Below are 20,440 nucleotides of genomic sequence, written 5' to 3' on the forward strand. Positions count from 1 at the left end.
TTCAGCCAGGTCACGATCTCGCGGTCCGTGAGTTCGAGCCCCGCGTCGGGCTCTGGGCTGATGGCTCAGAGCCTGGAGCCTGTTTCCAATTCTGTGTCTCCCTCTCTCTCTGCCCCTCCCCCGTTCATGCTCTGTCTCTCTCTGTCGCAAAAATAAATAAACGTTGAAAAAAAAATTAAAAAAAAAAATGGACAAGTTTAAAACTATATATGGATGGGTGCAGCTCACTGTCCTTGATTTGGTGAGTGGCCCTGAACATCACAGCTCTTTCACAGTCTAAAATCCTTGCCATGTTTTTCTGACACTGAGATGTAGGTCTTTAGAGGAAAGCATTTACAATAGATACCTGTTTCGTCACAATTAGAATTTTGCTCCATAGCGTTCTTCTTCAATTAACTTCTCTATCGCTGTTAGAAATTCTTTTGCTGCTTTCTCACCTGTACTTGTCTTTCTCAGCTGGACTCTTTGCAGACAGCTGATGGCTTTGAAAATTGTAGTGGTGTTTAAAAGCATGAAACCAGCCACTACCAGCACTTTTTAAAAGGAACCACGTCTAAAGGATTTGGTGATTTCCACTTAAGATCTTTGTAAATAATGCTTTCTCTCTGATTATGAGAGTAGATTATCCTGAATTTTTCTGTTTGGCCTTCAGTTCATACCCTCAACAATCTTTCCATTTCTTCCAATTCTTTAGGCTTTGTTCTTATTGACTTCACAGTACTTAAAGTTGTTCCATCAGGGAAGTTTCTTCTATTTTAAGAACACTGCCTTAGATAATCCTCAATATGGATTCCTTTATACCTGTTGCTTGTGAGACATCACATGTTCTCGTTTCCTTTAAAACACTTCAGTATTTCTAGCTTCTCCCCAATACTTAAAGATTTCTTTTTCCATTCATTGCTTGGTGGTGTTGAATGAGAACACTTAGATGTGTTTGTGAAATACATGAATGAATGAATGAATGAATGAATGAATGAATGAATTACAAATTCAAAAGAGTAGCAAAACATAACCTGGTCAGATAATACATGCAATGAGTTAAGGTAGCTGTAGATATTTGAGGTGCATGTGTGTGTTTTACATAGTCCAACATGGCTTGATTCAGCTGGGTGCAGTTTTCTCTGTCCATCTACTCTTCCTTGGGGATAAAAATCTTGCAAAGGAAAATGTGAAATGCACATCATGCTCAAACTCTTCCTATTTGAAAGACAAGCATTATATCAGAATTGACTATACCAATAAGCAAGAGAGGAAGACTAGGATGACCCTGTTGAGGGGCACCTGGTTGGCTCAGTCGGTTCAGCGTTGGACTCTCCATTTCAGCTCAGGTCATGATCTCATGGTTTCATGGGTTCAAGCCCCATGTCGGGCTCTGCGCTGCCAGTGTAGAGCCTGCTTGGGCTTCTCTCTCTCTCTCTCCCTTTCTCTCTGCCCCTCCCCTGCTCATGCTGTCTCTGTCTCTCAAAATAAATAAATAAACTTAAAAAAATTTAGAATCAACTTGTTGATGCTGGAATACAATCAGAGATACCAATATAAATTCATGTCTGTTTTAACATCTATAAGGTAATTAGGTATATATACATATAGGTATATACATCTATAGGTTATACCTATAGATGGGTTAATCTACATAACGTATTTCCTAGCTTTGTCCACCGAGAAGGCCTTAGAAGGCCTAACATGACATCCCAGTTATCAATGACAGCCAACACCCGGATCTTGGTTTATAAATACCAATCTGGAAGGAAAGCAATCAGAGTTCCTTGGGGGAAATGGCAGGTTCTAAGGCTGAAAAAGAAAGAATACAATATGAGCCTCAGGCATCATATAGTGCCAGGAGAAGGAAAGAAGAAAAGAAAGGGAGTGTGTCAAAAGGACTCTGGAATCAACGTGAAAGAGCCTTCAGTGGCTACAGCTAAAGCAGTTTGAGCAACCAGACAAGTAACAATAGCATGGGATTCTAACTCAAAGAATAAATAAATATCCATGAGTCCATACCGACATAAATAAATGATTGACTACATTAGTGGGGAAGAAGGAAAAAAGGCTTCTGTTTAGAACTTGAATTATTATGTGTAAATTTCCCCCTCTAAGAGGTGAAATTTAATTCTCCTTACCTTAAGTGTGCACTGGACTTAGTGGGTTTCATCTAAAGGAAAGAAGATAGTCGGGGCGCCTGGGTGGCGCAGTCGGTTAAGCGTCCGACTTCAGCCAGGTCACGATCTCGTGTTCCGGGAGTTCGAGCCCCGCGTCGGGCTCTGGGCTGATGGCTCGGAGCCTGGAGCCTGTTTCCGATTCTGTGTCTCCCTCTCTCTCTGCCCCTCCCCCGTTCATGCTCTGTCTCTCTCTGTCCCAAAAGTAAATAAATGTTGAAAAAAAAAATAAAGGAAAGAAGATAGAAAAGGAAAAAAATAGTGACTGCAGTGGAAAAACCTAGTAGATAGCACTTTAACCAAGTACTCAAGGATGATCAAGGTTAACATCAACAGTGATAAGTCATGCTGATATCTTTTTCTAGTGATAGGATGCAGTGAGAAAGGTACTTCACATCTGTGGTATTTTTTGTGAAACCCATAAAATTCCAGTCTAATAATAAGAAAACATGAGAAATACAAATTGAGGAACATTTTATTTATTTTATTTTTAATTTATTTTTTCGTTCATTCATTCATTCATACAAAATACCTGCTCAGCACTTTTTATACCTGTTGAGATTATGGAAACCATGGAAAGATAGACTATCACAGATTAGAGAGGATTAAGCCATAAAATAATGCAGTATCCTGGACTGGATCCTGTTACAGAAAAAAAGCATTAGTGGAAAAGCTGGTAAAATCCAAATAAAGCCTGTAGTTTGATTAAGGGTATTGTGTCAGTGTTAATCTGTTATTTTTGACAAATGTAGTGTGGTGATGTACCCAGCAGGCTATGGATATATGGGAAGGATATATAGGAACCCTCAGGATACTCTACTGTCCTTACAACTTTTCTGTAAATCTACAGTTGTTCCAGAATAAGAAGTTAAAAATCAGTTGGCATTCACCATATTAACATATTCAAAATAAAATCCTCCATGATCATCTCAAATACATTCAGAAAAATAGCATTCAAGACTATTCAATACTAATGGCATGATGCAACTTCAGCAACCAGAAATAGAAGGGAACTTTCCTCAGTCTGATAAAAGGTACAGAAATCCTGTATCTAACATGTAATGACAAAGAGCAAAATATTTTTCCTCCTCAAGGTTACATGTCTGCTCTCACCACTTTTATCAAACCTCATCCTTGGGGCACCTGGGTAGCTGTCGGTTAAGCAACCGACTTTGGCTCAGGTCATGATCTCACGGCTCATGAGTTTGAGCCTCTCGTCAGGCTCTGTGCTGACAGCTCAGCACCTGGAGTCTGCTTCGGATTCTGTGTACTCCCTCTTTCTCTATGCCCCTCCCTCACTCTCCCTCTCCCTCTCTCTCTCTCAAAAATTAAATAAACATTAAAAAAAAAAACCAGAAAACCTCATCCTAGCCAGTGCGATCAGGAAAAAAATAAATAAAATGCATACAATCTAGAAAAAAAAGAAGTTAAACTGTCTTTATTCACAAATGACATGATTATAGGGGTTCCTGGGTGGCTCAGTCAGTTAAGTGTCCAACTCTTGGTTTCATCTCAGGTCATGATCTCACAGTTTTGTGAGTTCAAGCCCCACATTGGTCTCTGTGCTGACAGTGCAGAGCCTGCTTGGGATTCCCTCTCTCCCCTTCTCTCTCTGCCCCTCCCTCACTCGCGCTGTCTCTGTCTCTCTCAAAATAAATAAACTTAAAAAAAAATGACATGATTATATACATAGAAAAACTGAAGGAATTGTCATAAAAGCTATTAAAACTAATCAACGGGCTTACCAAAGTCACAAGATAGGGAGCAATATATAAAATCAATTGTATGTCTACCTAATAGCAACTAACAACTAGGACCTGAAAGTTTCAATGATTTCATTTGCAATAACATTCAAAATAACAAATAATTTATGAATAGCTTTAACCACGCCCCCAAAAATGTTCAAGATCTATGCACTGAAAAGTTAAAAAAAAAAAATTTGAGACATCAAACACATAAGTAAATAGACATACTCTGCTTAGGAACTGGAAGATTTTTTTCTTTTTTTAAGAGAGAAAGCATGCTTGCAAATGGGGGAGGGGCAGAGAGAGAGGGGGAGAGAGAATCCCAAGCAGGGTCCACACTGTCAGCCCAGAGCCAGATGCAGGGCATGAACTCATGAACCGTGAGATCATGACCTGAGCCGAAGTTGTATGCTTAACTGACTGAGTCACCCAGGCATCCCAGGAACTGGAAGATTTAATATGACTAAAATGCCAAATGATCTATAGACAATATAATTTGAATAAAAATTCCAGCAGGTTTTTTTTGTTAGAAAATGAAAATCAATTCTAAAATATATGGCAATGCAAAGGACCTAGAATAACCAAAGATATCTTGAAACAAAACAGAAAATCAGTTAGGAAACACTGGACTTGAACTACATTGTAGACACAATGTACAGAACATTCCATCCAACAGCAGCAGAATACAAATTCTTCTCAAGTGCACCTGGAACATTCTCCATGATAGGTAATATGTTAGCCACAAAACAAGTCTTAACAAATTTAAGATTGAAATCATATCAAGTATCTTTTCCACCCACAATGGTAGCCATTTTGAAATCTGCCCAGAGAATTCTATTATCCTTAATTAGGCTTGTCTTCAAGAGAAACTATTCTACAAAAACCTAAACTAATGAGATTTTACCACAGCCTAACTGATCAGGAGAATGCAAATACCCAACTGTAGACTTCTACAGTCTCCTACAATGAAAAGGAAAAATACCCAACACCAGCTCCTTCTAGCTTCCAATGTGTAGTAAAGGAAATACCCAACCCCAGCTCCTTATAGCTTTCTCGTCTCTCCAGAGGGACTGAGAAGTAATTTTTTAAGTTTGTTTGTTTGTTTGTTTAGAGTGCACACACAGGAGGGCCAGAGAGATGGGGAGAGAGATAGAATTCTAGGCAGGCTCTACACAGTTACTGTGTCAGCACAGTGCCCAACGTGGCGCTCAAATTCACAAACCACGAGATCATGACCTGAGCCAAAATCAAGAGTGAGACGCTTAACCAACTGAGCCACCCAGGCACCCCAGGGCTGAGAAGTAATTTTAAGATCACACCCCAGGGGTACAGGCTGACCACAAGACAGAAATCTAATCATAGGACTAGGGAATGCTTCCTTTTCCCTTTAGGCTTTACCACCACATCCATAGGGTTTCTATAAAAACAGAAGTATAATGGAAAGAATTTCACACCTCAGACTTTATTTAAGAAGAAGTCTTTAGGGAAATCTAAAGACATAGAGGAGACAAAAACAAGGACGCCAGAGGAAAATTTAGCCTCTGACATCCACACCTATAGGAAATGGTAAACACAGCCTAACTCCTAGCCAGATAAACATAAAACCTCACAGTAAAGGCCTATTTACCTCAGTTCTTTTTACCCTATAGATCTTGACTAGGTTTAAATAAAACATTACTAAGCAAACTAAAGGACAAAAAGCACAGCATAAAGACAGTAAGCATCAGAACCAGACTTAAACACAGCAGAATGTTGGAAATTTCAGAATGGAAATTTAAAATAACTATGGTTAGTATGCTAAGGGATCTAATGAAAAAAGTAGAACATGCAAGAAAGATGGAAACTGTAAAAATCAAAAAGAAGTGCTAGAAATCAAAAATATCATAACAAATAAAGAATGCCTGTAATGGGCTCATGAACAAAGTGGGTATGAATGAGGAAAGAATCAATGAGCTTGAAGATACATCAATAGAAATTTCTTAAACTGAAATGCAAAGGGGAAAGTTTGAGAGAATAAAAAGGAACACTATATCCAAAAAATATGGCCACAATTACAAGAGGTGTCATTTACATGTCATTGAAATACAAGAAGAGAAAAACACAATATAAAAATATTTGAAGTAATCATGACTGAGAATTTTCCAGAATTAATGACAGACACCAAATTGTGGATAAGGACAGACTACCAAACAGAATAAATGCCAATACGTCTATAATTAGGAATATCACATCAAAAAAGTCAAGAAAAAAATGGCCAAGAGGCACACGCAATCAGTGTGAACTAACTACTGAAGATCAGGTTTCTATGATGGAACTGTAAAAGGGGCACAGTCCAGTGAAAGAGAGGAGAACCATACAATCACCACACGTACAAACAAACTCTAATAGTAAACACCATAAATAAGGGCATGGCAGTAACTCTTGCAGTATATAATTAACATTATGAATAAGACTAAGTAGATCTATGTGCCGAGGTAACGTAAATATCCCCATCAACTCAATCAAACCCAAATAATGACTCTAGAATAACTTATCTGCGTAAATAAAAGCTCTTATTGTTTTCATATTCTGACAACTAACTAATCAACACTCATTCATAAAGAGTACATAACTATGATTAAATATAAATTCCAGACAGGAAAGATTCATTTTACAACTTTCCTAGTTGATTAGCCACATCAGCACATTACCTACCCCCTTCTCTGAGACAGACTTCATCAATCTAGAAAATGAAGGCAGACCACTGATTGGAGGGCAAACCTGAAAAGGATTAAACACTTAGCATGGCATTCTCAAACACTGTAATTACAGTGCAATTAACCATACTGCATATTAAATGTGCAACTCTGAAATGTGTTCAGACTCCCCAATTATAACTAGTTATTCTTCAAAGAATTTTGCCGCCCACATTGAATTTTCTCTAGTGCTTCTTTGTTATAATTCAGGTGTGACAGTCGCTAATATATCTAAAAGGACAGTTAATAAAAAGTAGTTATTCTTTACTGTAAACCCAAGGCATGCATGCCAGCTAATACCCAGCCATTACCACTAATAATCATGTTTCAGACAGGCGGATCTATTATACAATTGGACTCTGCCCTCTTGAAAACATATTTAGTGGTCAGCTGTGAAGAGGGCATAAATTTGAGGCAAAAGTAAAAGCTGAGGTAGAAGTCTAGAAACTTGCATATGTTTCTTATTTTCCCAAATTAGCAAGTCACTTAACCTCTCTAAATCTCAATTTCCTCATCTGCCAGTTGAAGTTTATGTCTGCCCTGGGTTTTGGTGAAGACCAAAAGGTTCAACCAATAGGAGAGCTCTTTAAAAAAAAGTTGATCATATCTAAGTTGCTACTCTATTATGGGCTCAGGTTGTATTCTAAAAGAATGGTCAATGGAAAGGGACAGATAAAGATGTATACAGTTATAATTCAGGCCAGGGATGATATTCAAAATATTTAGCCACAGCCTGAATTAATCAGAAAGGAATCAGCTTTAAGCAATGGGTATAACCTGTAGAATGCAGACCAGTTTTAGATTATCTTAGATTAAAGACAAACAGAATTTTGAAAATAGTGTAGAAAAGGTATAAAAATACTAATTTGGAGTGGAGAGATACATCCATCCCAAAGTTTATAGCAGCATTATCAACAATAGACAAATTATGGAAAGAGCCCAAATGTCCATCGACTGATGAATGGATAAAGAAGATGTGGTGTGTGTGTGTGTGTTTGTGTGTGTGTGTGTGTGTGTGTGTGTGTGTGTGTGTGTAATGGAAAATTACTCAACCATAAAAAAAATAAGAATGAAACCTTGCCATTTGTAATGATGTGGATGCGACTAGAGACTATTATGCTAAGCAAAAGAAATCAGTCAGAGAAAGACAAATACCATATGATTTCACTCATACGTGGAATTTAAGAAACAAAACAAATGAATATAGGGGAAAAAAGAGAGATGAAAATAAGGTAGAAAGTGCCAATTTGTTGGGGAGGGGGAAACCAATGGCATTTTAACCTAGCTTTGTGTTAATGGCAGTAGAATTTCTAGAGTATAGCTAATAGTGGTCACCTGTGAAATTTTTTGATTATTTTTCTTCTCTGATGGAGACAGTAGGGTAAGAGGGAATATGTCTTAATCATCTCTCTATTCCCATGAGCACAAAATATGCTATAGGAATTTAGTAAATGTTTGTTGAATGAATAAATGAGCAAATGAATGAACAGAAGAGGAATGAACAGACATTCCTGCTCCATTCTTCAATGTCCAGATAGGTCCAGAATACTGTGTTCTAGGTGCCACGACTTATAGGGATACAGGAGAGGGTCTACAGTTAAGGAAATGAGGGACCATTAAGGCAGGTACTAAAGATTTCATGATATTATATATCTTAAATATTTTCAGTATAAAAATATAACGTCAAAATATATGGGACACAGCTAAAGTAGTACTAAGAAAGACATTTATACTGCTAAATGCTTACCTTAGGAAAAAGATCTCAAATCAATTAAGTAACTACCTCAAGAAACCATAAAAAGAAGAGGAAGACAAATTCAAAGCAAGCTGAAGGAAGGAAATAATTACACTAGAAGCAGAAATAAATGAAATTGAAAACAGGAAAACAATAGAGAATATCAATTAAAAAAAGGTGCTGCATTAAAAAAATCAGTAAGATTGATAACCTTCTAACACGACTGAGAAAGATAAAAAGAGAGAAGACATAAATCACCATTATTAGGAATGAAACAGAGGATATTACTACAGCCATTAAAAATATAATATGGAGTTGGGGCGCCTGGGTGGCTCAGTCGGTTAAGCATCCGACTTCAGCTCAGGTCATGATCTCGCAGTTTATGAGTTGGAGACCTGCATCGGGCTCTGTGCTGACAGCTCAGAGCCTGGAGCCTGCTTCAGATTCTGTGTCTCCCTCTCCCTCTGCCCCTCCGCTGCTCATTCTCTGAGTCTCTCTGTCTTTCAATAATAAATAAACGTTAAAAATTTTTAAAAATGTATATAATATGGAGTTAAACAACCAATAGGATAAAGAAAAAGTCAAAGGTAATTAGAAATACTTTGATTAAATAGAAATGAAAATACAATATAATAATATATGGGAAGTAGCAAAAGCAGTGCTCAGAGTGAAATTTACAGCTATCAATGCCTACATTAGAAAAAGATCTCAGGGGTACCTGGGTGGCTCTGTTGGTTAAGTGTCTGACTATTGATCTCGGCTCAAGTCTTGATCTCGGGGTTGTAAGTTCAAGCCCCTTCTTGGGCTCCACAATGTGGAGGCTACTTCATAAAAAAATATCTCGGGGCACCTGGATGGCTCAATCAGTTAAGCGTCCAACTTTGGCTCAGGTCATGATCTCATGGTCCATGAATTCCACCCCCACATTGGGCTCAGTGCTGACAGCTCAGAGCCTGGAGCCTGTTTCAGATTCTGTGTCTCGCTCTCTGTCTCTGCCCTTCCCCCACTCATGCTCTCTCTGTCTCTGAGAAATGAATAAACCTTAAAACAAATTTTTTTTAATATCTCAAATCAGAATCTTATTGTACATCTCAATGAACTACAAAAAGAACAGCAAATGGAACCCAGAACTAGCAAATAGAAGGAAATAGTAAAAATTATAGCAGACAAAAACAAATTATTAGAAAAATAGAAACAAAAAAAAAGTTAATTCTTTGAAAAGATCAACAAAATTGACAAAGTTTAGCTGGAAGAACTAAGGAAAGACGACTCTATTACTAACACCAGAAACTAAAGTGGAGACATTATTACTGAACTTACAGAAATAAAAAGGATTATACAATGAACATTGTATGCCAAAAAATTAGGTAACCAGGATAAAATGGACAAATTCTTAGAACACAAACTACCAAAACTAACTTAAGAAGAAATAGAAAATCTGAATAAACCTCAATCAATCAATAATTTAAAAATCATCCAATAAATAAATGCCCAGGAGTATATAACTTCACTGGTATGTTCTATCAAACTTTTAAAAATTGTTTTTTTTTTTTTCAACGTTTATTTATTTTCGGGACAGAGAGAGACAGAGCATGAACGGGGGAGGGGCAGAGAGAGAGGGAGACACAGAATCGGAAACAGGCTCCAGGCTCTGAGCCATCAGCCCAGAGCCCAACGCGGGGCTCGAACTCACGGACTGCGAGATCGTGACCTGGCTGAAGTCGGACGCTTAACCGACTGCGCCACCCAGGCGCCCCGAAACTTTTAAAGGTGAATTAACATCCATTTTTCTCAAATTCTTAAAAGAAATAGGAGAATAGTGACTATCTCCTGACCCATTCCATGAGGCCAGCAGTACCTTGATACCAAGCCCTACAAAGACATCACAGGAAAACTATAAACCAATATCCATCATGAATACAGAAGCAAAAATTCTCAACAAATTACTAGGATACCAAATTCAGCAGCACATTAAAGGAATTATGCATCATGATGTAATGAGATTTATCCCAGGAATGCAAGTGTGGCTCAACACGACAACCTTTCAATGTAAGACACGATATTAATAGAATAAAGGGGGAAAAACAACCCTAATCATCTTAATAGGCACAGAAAAGACATCTGACAAAATCCAACATTGTTTCATGATAAAAACATTCAATGCACTAGGAATAGAATAAAACTTCCTTAAAAGGTTAGAGGACATTTATGGAAAAAACCACAACTAACATCATACTCAATAGTAAAACACTGAAATCTTTCCCTTAAGAACACAACAAAGATGATAGCTCTCACTACTTCCATTCAATATTGCACTGGAAGTCCTAGCCAAAGTAATTAAGCAAGGAAAATAAATAAAAGACATCTAAATTAGAAATTAGAAAAGAAGAAATAAAATTATCTATTCCCAGTTGACATGGTCATATATATAGAAAGCCCTTAGGGATCCACAAAAACCTACTAGAGCTAATAAATTCAGCAAACTTTTGTAATACAGATTCAGTTCTGTTGTATTTCTATACACTAGCAATAAACAGTTGAAAAAGAAATACAGAAAACAATTCCTTTTATAATAGCATTAGAAAGAATGAAATATTTAGGTGTAAATTTAACCAAGGAGACATAAGACTTACACACTAAAAATGACAACACATTGCTCAAAGAATTTAAAGAAGACCCAAATAAATAGAAAAACTCCCATGTACATGGGTTAGAAGATTCAATATTGTTAGATGGTAATATTTCCCAAATATGTCTACATATTCTATTCAACCCCTATCAAAATCTCAAATACCTTTTTTTTTGCAGAAATAGATAAGCCTATCCTAAAATTCATATTAAATTGTAAGCGATCCTGAATAGCCAAAACAATCTTGAAAAAGAAAAATTAGAAAACTCACACTTCCCAACTTCCTATAAAGCTAAAGTAATATAGTAATCAGTAATCAGAACAGTAATCAGTATGGCACTGGCATAAGGATAAACATACAGATCAATAAAATAAAAATAAGAGCCCAGAAATAAAACTATGCATCTATAGTCAACTGATTTTCAAAAGGTGCCAAGACCATCCAGTGAGGAAAGAAAACTCTCTTCAACAAATGGTGCTGGGAAAATTGGATAGCCACAAGCAAAAGAATGAAGTTGGACCCTTAACTCACACTATATACAAAAATTAACCGAAATGGATTAAATACCTAGGTTATAGAGCTAAAACTCTTAAAAAGAAAACATTGGAAATGATTTCTTAGATATGATGTCAAAAGCATACACAACAAAAGAAAAAATAGATAAACAGAACTTCATCAACATTAAAATATTTTGTGCTTTGAAGGACACTTTCAAGAAAGTGAAAAGACAACTTCCAAAATGGAGGAAGAATTTTTATAAATCATATGTCAGATAAGGGTCTAGTACCTAGACTATATACAACTTTTACAACTAAACAACAAAAAGACAAAAAAAGACAATTTTAATATATTATATATAATATATATGTAATTAATCCATTTTAAAATTTATTTAAAAATATTTTAAAATATATATACACATCTATATGTATACATACATATATTAATCTAAAATTATATATATACATATATATTAATCTAAAAGGTAATATTGTAACTTTGGTTTGTAACTCTGCGTTCTGTTTTCTACATGATTTAAGAGACTAATTCATTAAAAAATTATTATTTTGCTTTTGGACATACAACGTATAAAGATATAGTTTTGTGATATCAGTCATTGAAAGGCGGTGGGGATGAGCTACATAGGAGTCGAGTTTTTATATGTTATTGAAGTTAAGCTGGTATCCATTCAAATTGTTAACTTTAGGATGTTAAATGTAAGTCCCATGGTAACTACAAAGAGTATAGCTATGGAATGTATATGAAAGAAAGTGAAAAAAGGAAAACACTTTACTATTAAAAACTCAGCTAAACACAGAAGAAGACACTAACACAGGAAATGAGAGACAAAAAAGCTATAAGGCATATGGAGAGTAAACAGCAAAGTGAGAGAAGTCAATAATTATTCTAAGTGTAAGTGGATAAAACTGTCCAATCAAAAGTCTATGCACTAATAATGAACAATCTTTAAAGAAAATTAAGAAAATAATTCCATTTACAATAGCATCAAAAAGGATAAAATACTTAGGAATGAACTTAACCAAGGAGGTGAAAGACTTGTACAATAAAAACTATAAAACACTGCAGAAAGAAATTAAATAAGGTATAAATCAACTGAAAGCTATTCCATGTTCATGGATTAGAAGACTTATTATTGTTAAGATTTCATTGCTACTCTCTATTGAAATCCCATTTTTTTACAGAAATAGAAAAAAATCCATCCTAAAATTACCTGGCATCTCAAGGGACCATGAATACGACCTTGAAAAAGAGGAATAAAACTAGAGGACTCACACTTCTTGGTTTCAAAACTTACCACAGAGCTACAGCAATCAGAAATATGGTACTGGTATAAAGACAGACATACGGACCAATGGAATATACTAGAGAACCCAAAAATAAACACTTGCATATGTGGAAAAATTATTTTTGACAACGGAGCCGATATTATTCCATGGAGAAAGGACAGCTTTTTCAACAAATGGTGCTAGGACAACAGGATATCTACTTGCACAAGAACAAAGTTGAACCCTTATCTAACATAATATACAAATTATCTCAAAATGGATGAAAGACCTAAATGTAAGACCTGCAACTATAAAACTCTTAGAAGAACACATAGGGCACAAGCTTCATATCATTGGATTTGGCAATGATTTCTAGCATATGATACCAAAGGAACAGGCAAGAAAAGTAAAAATAGACAAAGTATAATTATGAAAATCAGACACTTTTGTGCATCAAAAGACACTATCAATAAAGTGAAAAGGCAACCCACAGAATGGGAGAAAACATGTGTAAATCATATGTCTGATAAAGGATTAATATCTAGAACATATAGAAAACTTCTAAAAACTCAAAGACAACAACAACAAAAAAACCCTAATTTTAATGGGAAAGGATTTGGGGAATGTGGGTGGCTCAGTCAGTTGAGCATCTGACTCTTAATTTCAGTTCAGGTCATGCTCTCACGGTTCATGGGTTCAAGTCCCATGTCAAACTCCACACTGACAATGCGGAGCCTTGGAATTCTCTCTCTTTCCCTCTCTCTTTCTGCCCTTTCCCTGCTCGCTCACTTGCTCAATAGAAATAAATTAAATACATAAATAAATAAATAAATAAATACCTTTTTTTTTTTTAATGGGAAAGGATTTGAATAGGCATTTCGCCAAAGGAGATAAGCAAATAGCTGATAAGTACAAGAAAAGAAGCCCAACATCACTATTAGGGATATGCAAATCAAAACCACAATAAAATATCACCTCGCACCCATAAGGATGGCTGCTTAAAAAAAAAAAAAAAAGTGTTGGTGAGGTGGGGGATAAATTGGAAATTTGTGTACTGTTCCTGATCATGTAAAATGGTGTAGCTGCTGTGGAAAACAGTATGGTGGTCCCTAAAAAAGAGAGACAGAGAGAGAATTACCATAGTATCCAACAATTCCACTTCTGAGTATACCCAAAAGAATTGAAAGCAGCATCTTTCTGCAATATTTGTATTTCAGAATGCTGTTCTTAGCAGCATTATGCACAATAACTAAAAGGCAGAAGCAAACCAAGTATCCACCAACCGATGCATGGGTTAACTAAATGTGGTGTACATATACAATGGAATTCTTCAACCTGAAAAAGGAAGAAAATCCTGACCAAGCTACAATATGGATGAACCTTGGGTACATGATGCTAATTGAAAGAAGCCAGTCACAAAAAGGTAAATACCATATGGTTCCACTTGTCTGAGGTACCTAGGTGATCAAACTCATAGAGACAGAAAGTGGAATAGTGCCTGCCAGGGACTGGAGGAGGAAGGAATGGGGAGTTGTTGTTTAATGGGTACAGAGTTTCAATTTTATAAGATAAAAAGAGTTCTGGGGATAGTGCTGATGGTTGCACAACAATATGAATGTCTTTAATACCACTGAACTGCACCCTGGAAAATTGAGATGGAAAAAAATTATTAAGATGATACATTTTATGTGTATTTTTACAGAATTAACAAACACCCCCCCCCCAAATAAAAATAATAATGACAATGCTAAATGTTGGCAAGGATGCAGAAAAACCAGATCACCCATACATTGCTGGTGGAAATGTAAAATGGCACAGTGACTCTGGAAAACAGTGTGGCAGTTTCTTATAACACTAAACATGCAATTGTCATAGAGCACAACAATTATACTCTTGAGGATTTTTATCCCAGAGAAATGAAAACTTATGTTTCCACAGACACCTGCATACAAATGTTCACAGCAGCCATATTCATATCAGCTGCAAACTGGAAACCATCCACACATCCTTGGACAAGTGAGTGATTAAATACACTGTTGGTACATCCATACCATGGAACACTGTTCAGCAATGGAAACAAGCCCTTGACACACACAACTTGGGTGAATCTGCAGGGAATTATGCTAAGTGAAAAAAAAAAAAAAAAAGCAAATCCTAAAAGGATACATATGTATGATTCCATTTGTGTAACACCCTTGAAATGACAAAGTTATAGAAATGGAGAATAGATTAATGGTTGCAAGGGGTTGGTGGTTGGGGGAGGAGGGATGTGTCTATGAAAGGGCAACAGAAAAGGTCGTTGTGCAGGAACCATCCTACATCTTGACTGTATGGATGGCAATATCCTGGTCGTGATATTATGCTATAGTTTTGCAAGACAGTACCACTGTGGGAAACTGGGTAAAAGAGACCTGGGATCTCTCAGTATAATGTTTTGCAACTGCACGTGAGTCTACATTTATCACTAAATAAAAAGTATAATTAAAAATATATAGTTATTTTTTTAATTTCTGTTTCTTCTTTTTAATTTCTTTTAACGTTTATTCATTTTCGAGAGACAGAGGGAAACACAGTGCAAGCAGGAGTGGGGCAGAGAGAGAGGGAGACACAGAATCTGAAGCAGGATCCAGGCTCTGTGCTGACTGTGAGGAGCCAGCTGGCCATTCTCTTTCTCTATCCCTCCTCCACTCGCACAGGTGCTCTAAACAAACAAACAAACAAACATTTAAAAAACAAAATGTCAGTCACGTTAACATATAGGGGTTTTGTATTATTTTTCGTGAAGAAAATTTTTAAATTTCAGTTTTAATTTTTTTAAGTGTTTATTTAATTTGAGAGAGAAAGAGAGAGCATGAGCAGGGGAGGAGAGAAAGAATCCCAAGCAGGCTCTGTGCTGTCAGTGCAGAGCCCAACTCGGGGCTTGAACTCACCAACCATGAGATCATGACCTGAGCCAAAATCAAGGGTCAGACGCTTAACCGACTGAACCACGCAGGCGCCACTCAGTTTTAATTTCTAATAGAGTAAATGTTAATAAATATAACACACTTAGAGAAAAGCTTGGGGTCCTTAATAATTTTTAAAATGGGGTCCTTGGATCAAACAGTGTAAGAACTGCTCTTCTGCCCTTGGCCAACAGATTTAGAATTCCTTCCCCATTCCTGGCAAGGCATGAATGGCTGCATTTAACTTGGAACCTAAGTGACTTTGAAGAGTTAAGATACAGAGAGCAAGCGACATGCAAAGTCTTTCCAACTTTGTTTATCGATAGAGCAGCTGCCTACAGTAAGTCAACCAAGGCACCATGCCAGAAGCATATACTATACACAGGAACCTCACCTTGAGTAGACAACAAAGAATACAAAAGATAATAAATTTCCACGAGAGAATACTATTTTCATGAGAACAATACTGCCTTGAAGTTAATTTCTTAGCCTAACAGGTCTTTCAGTAATTCATGTAAGGGAAAGCTTGTGGTATTTTAAACGGTCTCTGGTATGAGAAGTAAGGGAAAAGGAACCTTAGAAATGGTGGCAACTCTAACAAAAACATAATGTGGTGCAATGCTTTGAACAGAACATCTCTGCATGGATAATTCTGGTTCAGACCTTGGCTTTTAATTTTAAAAAAAAGAAGAAGGAGAAGGAGGAGGAGGAGGAGGAGGAGGAGAAGGAGAAGAAGAGGAAGAGAAGAAGAAGAAGAAGGAGAAGGAGAAGGAGAAGAAGAATGAATGCTACACTAACATAGGAATCCAATTTGGAAGAAATGACAACCCATTTTTATGCAAAATGGTCAAGGTCTACTGGCAGTGAGTTCAAGTCCCACGTTGGATGTAGAGATTTCCTAAATAAATAAACTTCTAAAAAATAAAAATTAAATTTAAAAAAGTAATAAAATAGCACTCTTTAATGTCTGCATAGTGTTTCTCTCAATTGAACTGTAGGTAAAGTATTTCATGGGGTTTTTTTTTTAGGTTTAAATGATCGCCAAACACTATTAGCTTTTATATTGCTCCTAACTTCAGGAAAGGGTCAGGTAGGTACTAATGACGAATGTCAGCTCTCCCTCCAGAAGAATTCTTTCCCCTCTCAGTCACCGTGGCCCCATCAAATTATCTGTGTAACGTTTCTACTGGCCTATCTCTTTTTTTTTTTTTAACATTTATTTATTTTTGAGACAGAGAGAGACAGAGCATGAACAGGGGAGGGGCAGAGAGAGAGGGAGGCACAGAATCGGAAGCAGGCTCCAGGCTCTGGGCCATCAGCCGAGAGCCCGACGCGGGGCTCGAACTCGCGGACCGTGAGATCATGACCTGAGCCGAAGTCAGACGCTCAACCGACTGAGCCACCCAGGCGCCCCGTCACTGGCCTATCTCTTAACTAAACTTTGTGTTCTCAAAAAAATCAGCTGATTAAAAATGAGTCAACTTCTTGAATATCTTTTGTTGAATACCTGCTAAGTTAGAGCACATCACAGCATCTCATTTAATGCTCAGAACAAACCTAAAGAGTGAGGGAGGAAATAAACCATGTGACATTTCTGCTATGAATAAAACTGTATGATTTACAGGTAAAAGTGAGAACATTCATGCTACAGTAAAAGCAAAACAAACTCCACAATTTTCTTGACCATAAATTTTAAGTGTCATTAGTAAAAAAAACCTCATCACACTAAAGACCCTGAATGCTGTGTCCCCTGCTCAACTGACCCAGAATTCCCACTGGGAATCCTCTCACAAGTCAGAAGAAATTGAACATGAGAGAAATCACTTACATTTGGAGGTTTGTATCGGAGATTTCATCCCAAATTCTAGCCTAGGTACTGGGCTATCATGGACAGAGCCAGGCTTTGGGTCAGAAAGCCCTACTTCAGGGGAGCCTGGGCAGCTGAGTCGGTTAAGTGTCCGACTTCAGCTCAGGCCATGATCTCATGGTTCATGAGTTCAAGCCCCGTGTCGGACTCTGTGCTGGCAGCTCAGAGCCTGGAGCCTGCTTCGGATTCTGTCTCTCTCTCTCTCTCTCCTCCTCTCTCTCTCTCTCTCAAAATAAATAAACATTAAATATTTTTTTTATAAAAGTAAGCCCTACTTCAAATGTCAGCAATGTCACTTATTAGCTTACCCTCCTCCCAGTCACAATCACCTTCTTATAAAATGGAGATAATAATATGTGGGGGGGCCAGGCCCCAGTGCCAGGCTGAGACCGGGTCGAGCAATGTTCCCCGTTGACTCAAGCCAACCCGGTGGTTCCCCCTCCCATTCATGTGGGAGGCCGGGCCCGGCGCCAGGCTGAGACCGGGTCAAGCAACGTTCCCTGTTGACTTAGCCAACCCGGTGGTTCCCCCTCCTATTCCCCCACTCTCAAGGACATACGAAAGCCTTGTCAAGGCTGAGAAAGTTAATTCCTGAAGCCTGTGGTCTGCAGGTGTTGGCAGTAATGCTACCTCCCTTTTTCTACCCCCGAGTCAGATAGAAACAAACATGGGAATTGTGTTTTGCTAGCAATCTTATCAACAAGGTCTTGTTGTGACCCGTCTAGAAAATGCACAAGAAACACAGAACTAAATGTTTTCATTGGCAGCGATTATGTGAAACCTGTTTATTCTTAGAATGGCCTGACCCATAAGAGTCTGGATATAAAAGATTGTGTACAGCAACAATAAAGCCGTCACTTGGGCCATCAGCCCAGGGGACCCTCCTGTTCCCAAACTTTCTCTTCTCTCTTTTTTCTTGCATTCCCCTACCCTCAGGACCCTGACCTCGGTGTTTGTCGCGCCGGTCGCGACAATAATAGCACTCAATTTATGTTTGTTGTAAGGATTAAATGAGACATTGTAAGATGCTATAACCAAGCAGGTATTGGACAAATGATATCTATTCTTATATCTTGTGTAACTCATAAGTACCTATGGGAAAAAGAATGTAAGATTGACAGACTTTAAGTTAAGCACCTGGGGAATTCACTAGCTAATACCACCCATAGAGAAAGATAACTTGGTGAACACCGGGCGGGAAGCTGTTGCTAACATGGTATCAATTCTTCTGCGATTCAAGGATTTAAAACTTTTACTGACTCAGAGCACCTGAGTGGCTCAGTCGGTTAAGTGTCCGACTTTGGCTCAGGTCATAATCTCACAGCTTGTGAGTTCGAGCCCTGCGTCAGGCTCTGTGCTTACAGCTCGGAGCTGGAGCCTGCTTTGGATTCTGTCTCCCTCTCTCTCTGCCCCTCCCCCACTCATGCTGTCTCTGTCTCTCAAAAATAAATAAACATTAAAAAAAAAAAAAACCCTTACTCATACTCTATTGTTGTCTCTAATCCACTGTTGTCTACTCTGTACAACACCCACCCTTTCTACTCTGCTCTATAATGTTGTGGCTAGATGGCTGTAAACTCCATGTTTCTATTAGCTTCTACTACTAGGAGGTATTGGCAGGAGAGCAGAAGCAGAAGGAGAGAGGAAAGCTCTCTGTCTCTCTCTTGCTATCAGTCTCTCCCTGATTCTGACAACTTCACAAGTGGCTCTTTCCTTTGGCAATCCTAACTCCTACACCAAGGGCCCTACTCCATCTTATTCCGTGGTCCCACCAGCTGCAACAGGCTCCTTCTGGAAACTCCTGGATTCTATGAATACCACCAGTTCCATAGAGTGGAAACTGCTAACTACCAATATCAGGTTATCTCAGTGGACACCACCGCTTTCCCAGCCACCCAGTATGTGTGTAACCAATCTCCTATATTAAATCCCTCTGTTGAAATAGAGAGAGAGCTATCTGTAAAAGTCCCAAACCCTCAGTGTGGCTTCAAGATCCGGCATGATCTGATCCCTACCTACCTCCCAAGCCTCATCTAGTGACCCTCAGTCCCTGACTCTCCCAAGTGTTTTTACTTCCTCCAATAATCCAGTCTCCATCTTGCTTCCTTGTCTTTATACATGGTTCCCTCTACCTGAGATTTTCTTCCTTACACCAGTCACCTGGGCAATTTTTATTCACCCATTAGGTCTCGGCTTAAATGTCACTTTCTCAAAGAGGTCTTTTTTGAGATCCCCAAATCAAGTTCTATTTCACATTCTCACAGCACTCATGCTCTTCCTTCAGAACACTCATCACAATTGTATTCATATAATCTCTTGTGTGCTTATTTGCTCCATATTTGTCTTGCCTTACTCGACTTTTCAGGACACAAGAACAGAGACCAGGTCTGTTCTCTGCTCTATCCTTAGCGTGTGCATAAAACAAAATAAATGCTCCATAAGTATTTGTCAAATAATAATAAACACCCTTTACTTACTCTTAGAAAGTGGTAAGCAGAACACTTTCACGGCATTATTCCTTTCATCTTTACAAAAGCTTTGTGAAGTAAATCAGGCAGTTATGAGAAAGGGATAAACTCCAGTTTCCAGAAGATAGAAGCCGACTGGGAGCTCATTCAGCCTGCAAAGACCTAAATCTGACCCTATTGGGGTAAACAGGGCTGTGGTATATTCCCAAGTGCAATCAACATAGAGGCCTCCGGTACAAGTTTGAACACAAGAGAGGGGAAGGGAGAGGAGAGGAGTGGGTGGGAGGGAAGGGGTAGGGAGGAGAGAAGAGGGAAGGAAGAAAGCGAGTGTGAGCAAGGAAGGAAGAAAAGAAAGGAGGCTCGTGAATGCTG

At 38.0% G+C, this 20,440-nt stretch overlaps 1 long non-coding RNA gene across 1 annotated transcript in view; it reads left to right on the plus strand.

Annotated features, from left to right (window-relative positions):
- Positions 1-20,440, plus strand: part of LOC121037277 (uncharacterized) — a 46,718-nt gene that overhangs the window by 9,785 nt on the left and 16,493 nt on the right. Inside the window, exon 2 of the long non-coding RNA XR_005793684.1 lies at positions 14,006-14,211. This is a non-coding gene — a long non-coding RNA (uncharacterized LOC121037277). The remainder of the gene's footprint in view (positions 1-14,005; positions 14,212-20,440) is intronic.

The sequence above is a fragment of the Herpailurus yagouaroundi genome, unplaced genomic scaffold (genome assembly GCF_014898765.1).
Source record: "Herpailurus yagouaroundi ecotype Mexico unplaced genomic scaffold, PumYag 163, whole genome shotgun sequence".
NCBI lineage: Eukaryota > Metazoa > Chordata > Mammalia > Carnivora > Felidae > Herpailurus > Herpailurus yagouaroundi.